This window comes from Theropithecus gelada, chromosome 13, assembly GCF_003255815.1.
Source record: "Theropithecus gelada isolate Dixy chromosome 13, Tgel_1.0, whole genome shotgun sequence".
In the NCBI taxonomy this organism is placed as follows: Eukaryota; Metazoa; Chordata; class Mammalia; order Primates; family Cercopithecidae; genus Theropithecus; species Theropithecus gelada.
The window spans coordinates 67,310,687-67,324,234 of NC_037681.1; the positions used below are offsets into that span (position 1 = coordinate 67,310,687).

A 13,548-nucleotide genomic window follows, 5' to 3' on the forward strand; every position below is an offset into this window, starting at 1 on the left:
TGCCCCTGTCCTTGTCCTAGAACCAGCCCTGCCACTTCCTAAATGTGGACTCATTTCTTAACATCTCTGAGTTTCCATCAAATGGGGGCGATTGTGTCTACGTTGCCAGATGGCTAAGGGACTCAATGAGAGGATGTCTCAAATGCACTTCCCCGAGAGCCTGCACACAATTAGCTCTCAGCCAATGGTAGCTATTGTCGTTTTATCATCGATAGTATTTAACCTCTCCAAACCTTGGCTCCTTTTCTATGGAGTGGGAATTACAATACCTACTTTCGTTTCCATCAACGCAAGTGGGCATTCCAATAATGCCAGCTTCACATGTCTGGGAGGAACGCACAATGATGCAGGCAGAGAGGGCTCAGAAACCGTGAAAAGCAGGTCACGCGCTCTGGCACCCTGACCACCTTTTTGGGGAGCCTGTTTCCTGAGCCTTCTGTCCTTCACCAGAATTTTCAGGGTTGTGATGTTTTTCTCTTCAAAAGCATCTCCTCTGTAGGCCACTCCCCAGCCCCAACAAACTTTTTTAAGCTAAAGAGAAAAAAAAAAAAACCCATAAAAATGGACAAGTATTTCATTGGCCAGGTTCAGTGGCTCACGCCTGTAATCCCAGCACTTTGGGAGGCTGAGGCAGGTGCATCTCTTGAGGTCAGGAGTTCGAGACTGCCTGGCCAACATGGTGAAACTCTGTCTCTACTAAAAATACAAAAAAAGTAGCCAGGTGTGGTGGTGGACGCCTGTAGTCCCAGCTACTTGGGAGGCTGAGGTGGGAAGATTGCTTGAACCTGGGAGGTGGAGGTTGCAGTGAGCCGAGATCATGCCACTGCACTCCAGTCTGGGTGACAGAGTGAGACTCTGTCTCCAAAAACCAAAACCAAAAACAAAAACAAAAAAACAAAAGAAAAGTGTTTTATCTCTTTTTTACCTCCACATGCACCCTGGGGTCAGCTGGAGTCTTCCCACCCTTTACAACATAACAAGGGTGATTCAAATCCCCCATCCTGGAGGTGGTAACACTCAAAACACAGTTGAGGGTAGAAGATGAAATGGCACACATCTCAAAGACAGAGAGCAGAGAAGGTGTGCAGGTGCAGAAAGGACTGCTAGTGTCCACAGGGAACCGAAGGCCACTGATCTGGAGGGTGGGAGAGAAATGGGTAGGAATCAGAGGATGTTGGGGGTGGAGGAAGGTGGCCCACACCTCAGCTGGGAGGCCCTACTGGAGTGCACAGTCCCCTTTGCTTGAAATCCAGGAGAAGGGGGCTCCTGAGGCCAGAATTTGTGTAGTTCTTAAAAGTTTTCAGAAGCACATTTCCCCCTGTAGATTCTTTCCTTGAACAATCCCACCAAGCCTGCAAGTTGAGGAAAGAAATTGAACACACCCTTCCTGAGCTCCTCAGGTGCACCTTGTGCTGCTGTCCTGGGGCCATCTCCCAACTACTCCCAGCCCCTCCCAACCCTTCATGGCCCTGCTCTGGGGCAAATATTCCTCATGCCAGCAGGTGAGGAGGCTGGGACCAGATAACAGCTAGTGAGGGAGCAAAGACAAGACGGGCGAGCCTGCGACACAGCAAGACCCTGTCTCAAAAAACAAAAACAAGACATGTGAGCTTGAACTCCAGTGTGGAATCCTGTGTCCACTCAGTGCACCCCTCTGCCGCTGAAAGTACAAGTGGAGAGGGGAAACCCACAGGTGGAGCTGACCATGAGGACTGTCATAGGTGAGCTCAGGGGCTTTGGTGCCACCCCACAGGCCATGGGGAGCTGCTGACCAACTCGGGGAGTGACATCATGAAGAATGTGGCATTTCAGGACAGTTGCCTTCTTAATGAAGAGGACTCTGCTGAGTCTGGTGTAGCCAGGGGTGGCAGGAGCCAGCTGACATGGGTATGAGGGTTACTACCTGGCCCTCTCAGGAGGGTATTACTAGCAGCAGCTGCTGCAGCCCTGAGCCCCAGGAACACCACTGTGGAGGTTTCCAGTGCCTTCTTGGAGCTACCCAGCTTTCCCTCACCAGTGGCTGGTCCTTGCTTCCCACCTGCTGTCATTCTTCCAGCTTTGAGAGGCAAACCCAGAAATCAGCCCTCCAGGTTCCTCTACCAAGAAGACTGGCGTTTACAACCCTGGCTCTGTGGGGCTTCTCTTGCCCTTTCTTCTGACTGCCCCACTTGGCTCCAGGGGCCAAGTGGAGAGGAAGCTGGAGATGGAAGATGCAGCCGGGGGAACCCACCAGGGAGGTCCCAGGTGAGAAGGGTGGGTGGGGAACCCGGCCCTGGCCCAGAGAACTGGAACTGTCCAGCAACCCTGGGGAAGGTACCAAACCACCACTGAGTAGGCAGTGACCTTTTGGGGGCCAGTGAGGGGAGTCCATGGGCTCCAAAAGGCACATAGAGGGCTCCCTTTCCCCATTCACACTCCACCCTCCATTGACCCCAGCTTGGCCCAGGGCCAGGCAGGGGAGGTGCCGATCAGTCTTCAGTAATGCGGCGATCACAGTTTTCAGAGCGCCTTCCCACCTTAAACCTCATGATCCCTCAACAGCTCCTTGGAGGAGGGAGGCAGGGCAAGCTTTGTCTTAGTTTACAGATGTGGAAACTGAGGCTCAGAGAGCTCATATGACTTTTCAAAGCCATACAGTTGATGAGGGACAGAATGAGTTCCAAATGCAGGACCTCCCAAGAATGGTGGACTTTTCCTCTCTGCCTTGTCCCCCCACTTCCTCTGTCAACTCCAGCAAGATTGGTCTGGGGACCCCTCCAAAGGCACAGATGGGAATAAGCACCCTTGGTCAAAGGATTGTAAGGAAAATGGTGGACAGATGGGTTGAAGAAGGATTGATTGATTGAATTATTGAGACCTTACTTCCCTGAGCCTCCATCAGGTGATCCTTATGTCTGTCCTGGAACACTAGCCCACCCAGAAACAGGTGCAGCAGCCCAGGCCAGCCCAGGCCGCTCAGTCACTCCTCCTCTTGCCTCTCGTCCTCCAGAGAACTCCTTGAATAAGAGGACACCAGATCATGCCTGCAGTTCCAGCCCAGGGTGAGGTTGAAACACTTATGCTTCCTATTTAAAGCCACATCTCATTCATCATTTCAGCACCAATCAACGATTAAACCTGATTCAGTGAAGCCCTGACAACTAATTTAAACCGGGCCTCACAATCGGCCTGTCGCTGGCTATTTAAAACTCTGTCCTGGCCGCTGGGGCCTTTCGGAACCAGGACTGTTTGTCCTGCCAAGAGAAAAGCCGCACCCGCTGCGGCCTGGGATCCCCATATATGTAGTGTGTAGGGTCTGTTCCAGCCATCACTGTCTCTGCCCGGCTCCCTGTGGGGCTGCGGGAGGGTTCTGGGAGAGGTTGGGAATGCCAGGAGGAGCAATTGGTGAAGCAAAGAAAAGGCAAAAGCCCACTGAGAGGTCTAATGAGCCCCAGGTGCACACGCTTGTGTTGTGTGGCTTTCTTCAGGCCCTGGGCAAATGTGGCAGCCTGTGGGATATTGGGAGCATCGAACTCGGGTCGAGTCCTGACTCTGCAATCCATAAACCAGTTCTGTGACTTTGCCCAGGTCCTTCCTTAGTTTCCTCACCAGCGTGGTGAGAAGAACAAAGATCTCTTCTCAAACTGTCTCCCTTTGAGTTAAGAGATTCCCCCATATCTGGTGATCCCAGGTAAAGCACATGAAAAACCATCAAGTCCTAAAGCATAGAAGTTCTGAGCAGAGCAGGCCTGAGCTTGTATGGGGCCTGGGGCTGTGGGGCAGCATGGCAGATTCCAGCCCGTGGTCATGATAGGGTTGGCTGGTGTCCCCATGGCTCTCTAGGGCTGATGGAACACAGCCTCGTGTCACTAAGTGTGGACAATTACCCCTCCAGGCTGAGGACTGGGTCCAGACTTGTGTAGTCAGAGACATCTTCCTGGAGGCAGTGGACTTGAGCCGAGCTTTGGAGGCTGGAAGAATTGAGTAAGTCGGCCAGGCGCAGTGGCTCACGCCTATAATTCTAGTACTTTGGGAGGCCGAGGCAGGTAGATCACTTGAGGTCAGGAGTTCAAGACTAACCTGGCCAACATGGTGAAACCCCGTCTTTACTAAAAATTAAAAAAATTAAAAAATTAGCTGGGCATGGTGACAGGCACCTATAATCCCAGCTACTCGGGAGACTGAGGCAGGAGAATCGCTTGAACCCAGGGGGGCGGAAGTTTCCGTGAGCCGAGATCGTGCCACTTCACTCCAGCCTGGGCAAAAGAGCAAAACTCCATCTAAAACAAAACAAAAAAAAAAGAATTGAAGAAGCCTAGAATGAGAGGGAAGCCAAACCAGACAGAGCCACTTAGAGCTAGCAGAGCTTCCACAGCCATTTCCTATTGGATCATCAAACTCCCCTTTATTGGATGAGCACATTGAGAGTTTCAGTGACTCGCCACTGAGAGCTTAAGACAGCAGGACACTGGCTGGGCTCTCCTGATATCACTTGCTCTGCCCTGTTCTGCCTCATCCAAAGAGCAGGGAATACCAGAAGTAGGGGGTAGGGAACAGGAGAATGGGAAAGAGGAAGGACTCCAGCAGGGCTCCTTCCTCTAGATTCCTAATGCAGACCCTTCTGGAAGGAAAAACCCATGTAAAAGGTACAGTTGGAAGGCTGAGGGGCACCACCCAACCCTACCACTGCTGGGAACCTGAGCTGCCCCCGAAAGAGTGAGAAGGGTCTCATGGGTCCCCAAGCTCTCTGTGTGGGAGGAGACAATAGCCACTTTTCTGAGGCCTCCAGGGAGAGGAGGAGTGAGATCACATCTGGGGAGGGAGGAGGCAGAAACACAGGATATGAGCATCCTCCCAAGGGAGCACGGGGAGCCAGGAGCAAGGCCTGGGGCTGGCTGCCTCCTCCCAGAGTCCCTCCTTCCTCTAGGTTCCTGGGCCACACACTCTGGACTACCTGCTTCTGCTGGGATTCTTCAAGGGTCTCATAGACCCAACTACACTGTAAGCTTCTTGAAAGCAGGTCACAGTGTCAGACTGTGGTTCGGGGCTCAGGTCCTGGAGTAGGGCAGGCTGGAGGCCAACCTACTTATTAGCTGTGTGATTTTAAGCCAGTCCCTTAACCTCCTTGAGATTCTCCTGTGCAATGAGGATAAAAATAGGACCTATCTCATGAGATCATAGGAAAAGTAAATGAGTTAATGAGAGTAAGTGCTTAACAAAAATATCTCCATTGCATGTGCCCCCAGAGCAGCTAGCACCAGCCTCAGCATGGAGCAGGACTTCAGCTCCAGCAGCAGGGACTGAGATCAGACACAAGAGAAAGCTCCCTGATGAGGAGGGGTGATTCTAAACCGAAGGGCAGAAGTTATCTAGGGAATTTCCTTCCCGTAAAGCTTCAGGAACATGCCAGTCCCCCTACATCGGTCTGTCCTGGGGGTCTCACACCCCTGTCCTCCTAGGGAAATCTAGATCCTCCAAACTCTGCCTGGGTTCTTCCTGGGGAGTCTTGACCCCTGCCTTGTGGTTGATGTGGGATGGAGGACCCGGGAACAGGGCTGCCTTCCTCTGGCCAAAGCCTGGCAAGCAAGCATGGGATGGGTGCTGTCTTCCTGAGAGGGGCAATAGGAGAAGTGACGGAATCCCTAATTCAAGACCCTGCAGAGGTGGTGTGAGATCTCATAATATCAGTCTCTAAGTCAGTGCCTCTCAAGCTCTCTGTGGTGAAGAATCAATTTTTAAAATATATAATCAGTCACAGATCAATGCTTTTGTAAAATGCAATAAAAGTTATTTTCCAAAACAACGATCACACACTTGGGTACCGTGGTAATGTCAATGTAAAATTGCTGTAAAATTGTTCTAGGTGCTCACTCTCAATGTCTGTGCTCAGCTCATCAGCAACCAGTAACAGTTTGTGCCACTGGTTTGTACCACGACAACCACACTACACTTGGAGCTGACACTTTCATAAAGGTTAATTTCCCTCTTTTCCTTCCTCACGTTTGACCTCCTCCTTGATTAGATAGGAGGAGGGATTCCGACAGCCCCTCACCGTCTGTTTAGAACCTCTCCACCCATTGCAGGTCCTTCCTGGTCATCTAATACCATATGCGATACGGAACAGTCCTGACTATACGTATTCTGGCTCATGGGCAATGTGTTCTGATTTGGGTCACTTTTTTTTTTTTTGAGACAGAGTCTCTGTCACTCGGGCTGGAGCGTGATGGTATGATCATAGCTCATGCTGCAGCCTCCAACTCCTGGGCTCAAGTGATCCTCTGGCCTCAACCTCCCTCGTAGCTAGGACTACAGGTGTGAACCACCACAATAGCTAATTTTTTTTTTTACTTTTATTATTTGTAGAGATGAGGTCTCACTATGTTGCCCAGGCTGGTCTTGAACTCCTGACCTCAAGCAATCCTCCCGCCTCAGCCTCCCAAAGTGCTGGGATGAGCCACCAATTTACGCAGGCATGAGGCACTGCTCCCAGCTTGATTTTTTCTATTGACTGCCCTACAGTAGATGTGTTCGTGAAAAGGTGAGCATAGATTCTGTATTTGATGCAAAAGAGAATGAGGAGAACTGGTTCCTAAGGCAGACAATCCCTTCCTGGGATGGGTATAGGAACCAAGAGTGTCCTTCTGAGTTGGACACAATGCAAAGACTTCTGCCTGGAATTATGACAACTGCAGTCACAATTTTTTTGAGCACCTAAGGTATGCCAGACCCTGAGCTTCACAAGTCATATCTCTAGTTTTCCCAGCAATTCTGCAAAATAGGTGTGATTTGTCTAATTTAAAATGAGCTATATCAAATCCATGTGGCTATGCAGGTGCTATGCAGCCTAGAAGGTTTTAAAACGGCATCTTCCAAATGCTGATCTGGGAGTGGCTTCACAGCATCCTGAGGGGCTTTTTAAAAATGTAGACGCCCAGCCCCACATTCTCAATTCTTATTCGAAGCCTGTGAGCCTTCCCCAGCCCCCGCAGGTGACTCCAAAGCCTGGCTGGCTCTGGCACTGCTGTTCTGGGGCTGCTGAGGGCTGGGGTCTTGTGGGCTGAGGGGGAACCCTAGAAAAGTCCAGGAAAACCACAATGGGAAGGGTGCCCAGGAGGGAACGTCAGTAAACTATGATACAGCCATATGTCAGCATACTATACAGCCCTTAAAAATGAAGAATTTGGCTGGGCACAGTGGCTCATGCCCCTGTAATCCCAACACTTTGGGAGGCTGAGACGGGTGGAGCACCTGAGGTCAAGAGTTCAAGACCAGCCTGACCAACATGGTGAAATCCCATCTCTACTAAAAATGCAAAAATTAGTCAGGGGTGGTGGCGCACGTCTGTAGTCCCAGCTACTCAGGAGGCTGAGGCAGGAAAATCGCTTGAACTCGGGAGGCAGAGGTTGCAGTAAGCTGAGATTGCGCCACTGCACTCCAGCCTAGGCAACAGAGCAAGACTCCGTTTGAAAAAAAAAAACACCACGAAGAATTTGTAATAACATTAAAACAGACATTAAGGGAACAAGACAGGTAATAAATTGCATTATATAGTTTTGCCACAGCTATGTAACAAATGCAAAAGTGCATTAAAAAAAAAAAAGACTGGAAGGAAAAACAAAATATTTTATTGGTTATCTCCACATGAAGATTCTAAGTGATTTTACCTTCCTCTGTACACTTTTCTACATAGGGCGCGTGTTACCTTTCTAAACAGAAAAGCATAAGCGCTGTTTTTGAAAGAGAAAAGTCTCTCATCCTCCGTCACCCCAGCCAGCAGGAGTCAACTTTCACATTCTGGGGTTAGGCAGAAATTGCTGGGGTTTTTGTTTTCTTCTTCTCTCTGAGGGCAGGAAATAACTCTTTCCCACTGGATTTCCTGCTGGAGTTGGAGGCCCAGAAAAATTCTGGCTGAAGACTGGAGACAGGTGTAAACACGCCGGGCTTGCAAGACCCTCTGTGAGTGGCTCTTGGGTATCTCCGCGTCCCTCTCTCTCCAGCGCCTGCTCTGGGAGCAGTTTCTGGAAAGCACCATACCCACTTTTGCAAGGCCATCCTCTCTACCTGGAAGGCTCTTCCCTGCTCCCCTCTTGCTTAACGAACATCATTCGGCCGTTGTCTTAGGTGTCCATGTTCTAAGGCGATCTTCCCTGACCCCTAGTACTGAATCAGGATCCCCAAGAGCTCCCAAAACTCCCTGTTCTCGCCAATTTGATTGTAATCATGGGTTACTCCTAAGGCTCTGCAAGGAGTAACCTTGCAGAGCCAAGGACTGTATATCCCCTGCATTATCAAAGCCTGGTACACAGCAGGCACTCAATAAATGTTTACTGAATGAATGAAGAAATCCTGCCTTGAGATCCAGGATACCAAAGGAGCTCTGAGAGAGGCAGGTGTCATCCCGAGGAGCTCTGGCACCTGCCTCTCTCAGAGCTCCTTGGAGGAAAGAAAGGGTCCAGGCAGTTCTTTCCGCATAAAGCTATTATGACTGGTGCCAGGTGATTTGCAAAACCACATCTACGACCTGCTCCAAGGGCTTAGACCGGGAATTGAGAGGCAATCAGATAGCGGGCAGGAGGGGGCTGGCCTCTCCTGGATGGCTTGCTCGGAAACTCTGCCCCATGCAGGGACTCTGTCTGGGGTGGTGGCTAACTGGCACAACAGCTAGCTTCTTGGGAGGAGGTTCATTGAGGGAAGCGGTTGTCCTAAGGGCCGCTGAGTTTCATCTGGTTGCTCTGGGAAGGATGCGCTTCTGCAAAAGCCCTGAAGGCAGAGCCGTTTCAGCCTCTCCAGGCCTCAGAACTGAGCACCGCCCCCGCCATTCCCCCACCCATCTGACTCTACTTGACAAACTAAAAAGGCTGCCTTGCAGGGGAGGGCAGCTACCCACGGTGTCACCCTCTGGCTGCTCACCGGCCACCCTTGGGCCTCTCCTCTGGGCTGCCCTTCCTTCTTGAGTGCTGTCTATGCAAGGGCCCTGGCCCAGCTGGCCCCAAACAGGATTTGGGCACCCAACCCAGACGGGCAGGTTTGCAGGTGGTTGATGAATTCAGGGCCCTGCCATCCTGTTTCCGGGATCCCCTAGCCTGGGGTCTAGGGGATGAGGTAATGGGACTGCCCCTGTCTCCCACACATCTCCTAGTGGAGAGAGGGACACATCTGGTGTGTAGGCCCACTTTGGTGGGGTGGAACGGGCCACACAGGGGAATCAGGGGTAAATAGAAACGTGTTACTGGTGCTGCAGAAACGTGCTGGGGGCGGGGGCTCCTGAGAGGGCAAAAGTGGGCTTCCAGGGCCTGGGAGGGACTGACCCTGTGCATCAGAGGGCAGTGGCCTGCTAAGGCCAGCCCTTAGGATGTCTCGAGTTCTGCTAGGTTGTCCTTGCCCCACCCTGCCATCTTCTCTGCCCTTTCAATACTCTTCTCCCTTTCCTTTCCCCTCTTCGGGAACCAGTGCCCTCTGGCCTCTGGCAGCCACATGTTCCAGTCTTGGAAGGATAACTCAGATCTAAAATATTCTCATTGCACATTAACCCGTGCGTCACCGTGCTGTGGCTCCCCCAAAGCCTCCTGCCACGGAAGGCTAGTGGCTGACACACTCACCCACACTGAGGTGTCAGGAACTGAGGATGGCTTGGGGCAGACGGTGAGGAAGCGGGGGCAGATTTAAGAGTGGCTCATGGAAAAGAAGACTTCTGCCAAAGGAATGAATCTCTCAGATGAAGGAGTGGTCCAGTCAGAGAGACAGAGTGGGGGCTCCACTCAGAGTTGACCGCCTTCTCTGCCACAACAGGGAGGTTCTGCCTGGGGCTGTGAGCTTAGTGAGGGCCACCCACTGTGGAAGATGAGCCGCCTCATCACAGCCGAGGTGGAGAGAGCGCTGAGCAGGGAGCCCAGACCCCTGTCAGTGCTAGCCCAGCTCTGCCTCAGATGGCCCGAGTGTGTGCAGGTCACCTACTGGGCCTCAGTTTTCCTACTGGTAAAATGGGAACAACCCTACCCACATCTCAGGGCTGTTGTGAGAGCCATTGAGACGAGACAGGAAAGACATGGGCAAGTCGGAGGAGAGACGCCGCGAGGCGGTGGAAGGGTAGCCAACAGGGCGTCAGGAGATGGACCTGGGCGAGTGCCTGCCCCTCTCTATACACTGCAAGGGTCAGACCAGCCGATCTCGGAGGACCTGTCAGCCCCAGCTTCCCTCATCACCATCTTCGTTTATGAACAACACTGTTATCTTTCCCTGCTCCAGGGAACTTCCTGAGGAGGTGCCGCAGCAGCTCCAGCCACTCCCCATGATGGCTCAGAGCCAGTGCCAAGGGCCTCGCTCCGACACTCACTTGAGGACGCGTGGGGAAGCAGGCAGAGGGAGGAGGTGGCCCCGCCCGCTCCTGCAGGTGAATTTGCTTCTCCTCCGTCCCTCACCCTCTGGCTTATGGTGGGTTTTCCTGTCCTATTTTCTGTGATCCCCTGACAGCCAGCACCCCTACACACACCACACACACACAAACACACACAGTGTATGTGTGCACAGCGCTGGCGCTAGACTGACTCATACATGCTCACATACACACACATACACTCAGACACTCACATACACACAGTCATGCACATTCACACACTTTCACAGGCACAAACACACATATACACTCTGACACACACTAACACACACTCATACACGCTTACACTCACACACATGCACACACACACTCTCATACACTCACACATGCAAACACACATACATGTGTGCACACACACACATGCACGCACACACACTAGTCTCCTGCCCTGCCTGGTCGCTTCTGGTCACGTCCAATCCTGGGTCCAGAACCAAGCTCCTGCTGTCTGGGGCTCCCCAGCAGAACTTCTGTCCTAGGGAAGCCACCTCCCTGCCCCTGCCAGGCCTGGACCCTGGGTCCTGCCCTGCCCTGCAGGGACTGCTCTCAGGGAACAGCCTGGCCACTGATCCACTTCACGGTGGGCATGTTTCACAGCCACCTGGGTCAGGAAGCCCACATTCTCCCAAGGGAAGGTGACTCATCGCTGATGTCTGAGGGTGATCTGAGCACTCTCTTCACCACCCTGTCAGCCCTGAGTCTTCATCTTATCTCCTTGCCGACACCACATAAGTGTGAGTGAGTCCTCACTGCAGTCCAGGCAGCCTGGGGGCTACGAGGGGCTTCAGAGGTCCTTATCCCCAGCCTGTAGGCCTGGCCATACTGGACCCATGAGATCAGCCACCCTGTGAGCTGGGATCTCGGGGTCCTACAGCCCTCCTCACTCAAGCCCTGGTCCCCTAACTTGGAGGTGAGGTGTTGGGCTGGAGGAGACAGGCAGCCAGGTAAGAGTGTGGGGAGACACGGATGCCCAGTGGGCAGCTCTGCCCTGGGTGCTGCTGTTTCTGCCTCTCTTGGGATGGGTTGGGTTGGGGAAGGGGCCTCTGAGAAGGATGAGGCCCCCGTGCCCTTTGCCTCCCCTCCCCCAATGCCCCGTCCTCCCCATCCTCCTTGTCCTGCCTCACTTGCCTCAAGTGCTCTCTGCACTGCGTTACTGACCTCACCTCTCCATGTGTCTCTGGATCTCTGCCACCTTGTCACTCTGTTTTCTATCTCTGGCTCCTTCTTTCTCTGTGTCTATGCCTGTGTCCCCCACTCTCTCCAGGTCCTCATGCCACTCTCTGCCTCCCTCTCACTCTGTGCCTCTTTGTCCTGTCTCTCTCTGACCAGTTCTCGGACTCTCCTTCCCCTCCAGAGTTCTCCTCTTAACAACGCACTTTGCAGCAATCTTATGAAAAAAATGGAAAGAGAAGGCACTATGTGGTTTTATCATCACAATAAAACCTGGTCAGCTTGACATGTGGCTGCAGGGTCTGCCTACCCTCGCAGCTGCCACCCTCCCGCCTCCAGGGCAGTCTCTGTGCATTCAGCAGAGGCACCAGCCTGGTGCAGCTCCCCTGCCCGACACTTCTAGAGCAGAAGTCCACCAGCCATGGGGCATGTCCTGAAGGGACAGCCAAGTATAGGGACAAAGCAGGAACCCAGGGCCAAAGCAGGGGTCCAGATGGAATAAGATGTCTGCTATGGAATGCATGTTGGAGATTAGGTGAAGCCCTAACCCCCAAGGTGATGGTATTTGAAGATGGGGCCTTTGGGAGGCAATTAGGTTTAGATGAGATCATGAGGGTGGGGCCCCCATGATGGGATTAGTGCCCTTATGAGAAGAGGAAGAGAAGCCAGAGTGCTGTCTGCCTTGCCATGTGAGGACACAACAAGAAGACAGCCAACTGCAAGCCAGACAGAGAGCCCTCACCAGAAACTGAATCAGACAGCACCATGATCTTGGACTTCCCAGTCTCCAGAACCCTGTGAGGAACAAACCCTGATTGTTTAAAGCCACCTGGTCTACCATATTTTGTTGTGGCAGCCCAAGATGACTCAGATGGTATTTCAACCTTGTTGGCCCCTCTGTAGGAGAGGCAGCAGCCTGGTGAGACTCCAGGCCTGACCTGGACCAAGGTCAACCCTGCCCTGCACTCTGCACCCCTCTACACCCTCACCTATTGTGGCCTCTGGCTTCTGCCACAGAGACTCCCACAGCAATGTGAAGAAGGCATATGCCCCCGAGGGCTTGACCTGTTCCAGAGTCAGCCTAGCAACCTGCTGACTTGACTATAGTAGGCTCAGAGGTCCCAGGAGTGGCCCCTGGCTAGCACAGGACACTGACACAGGGTGCTTCCTGGTGGGGGTGGGAGGGGAACAGGCACTGGGACAATCCAGGTCTGCCCTCCCCCAATTTTTCCTGTCACTGTCTCACATCCTAGGACTATCTGTGTGCCTTCACCCCCTACATCCCATGCCCACCCAAGGGGATCCACAAGTGGTGAGCCACCTGGAGCAGGCATGAGGAAGTGCAAACTCCAAACCCTCCCCTTCCAAGCTTTGGGGTCTGTCCTGGTAACAGTTGCTTGTTTTTTGAACATCTAAAGTGTGTAGGAACAAAAGCCTGAATTTTCTAGACACCATATGTTAGATGTAGTCAAGTTCTGATCAATGGGAGCTAAACAGAGTGTCATTGCGACTCTGAGAAAGTATTGATAAATGGTGAGGTACCATTCTTCTGCCGTCCTTTTCTACTTCCTTCCAACTGAAATGTGAACATGATGGCTGGAGCTCAAACAGCCATTTTGGGCCATAAGGTGGATGCTGTGTGTGAGAATGGCACAATAATACAACTAAGGAACTTGAGATGCTGGTGGTCATGTATCTTCCCATACCTGGGATGTTTACTTCTACACTTTGCTTATCTGAAGGGATAATCAACTTCTCTCTCGTTTACACCATTATATTTTGGGTCTTCTGTCACTTTAGCCAAATACTATCCTAACTGGTACAAAAACAACAACCAACCAATGAGTCTTTATTGAGTAGTTACTTTGTGCCAAGCCCTGTAATAGGTGAGGTTTTTTGTTTTTTTTTTTTTTTTTTTGAGACAGAGTCTCGCTCTGTCGCCCAGGCTGGAGTGCAGTGGCCAGATCTCAGCTCACTGCAAGCTCCGCCTCCCGGGTTCACGCCATTCT

At 52.1% G+C, this 13,548-nt stretch overlaps 2 long non-coding RNA genes across 2 annotated transcripts in view; both read left to right on the forward strand.

Annotated features, from left to right (window-relative positions):
* The first annotated feature begins 1,478 nt into the window (after positions 1-1,478).
* LOC112605080 lies at positions 1,479-5,970 on the forward strand. The gene is made up of 4 exons (XR_003115345.1): positions 1,479-1,721; positions 2,057-2,244; positions 2,990-3,041; positions 5,226-5,970. It is a non-coding gene; the product is annotated as an uncharacterized LOC112605080 (long non-coding RNA).
* Positions 5,971-11,095: 5,125 nt separating this feature from the next.
* Positions 11,096-13,548, forward strand: part of LOC112605017 — a 34,303-nt gene continuing 31,850 nt past the window's right edge. Inside the window, exon 1 of the long non-coding RNA XR_003115332.1 lies at positions 11,096-11,313. This is a non-coding gene — a long non-coding RNA (uncharacterized LOC112605017). The remainder of the gene's footprint in view (positions 11,314-13,548) is intronic.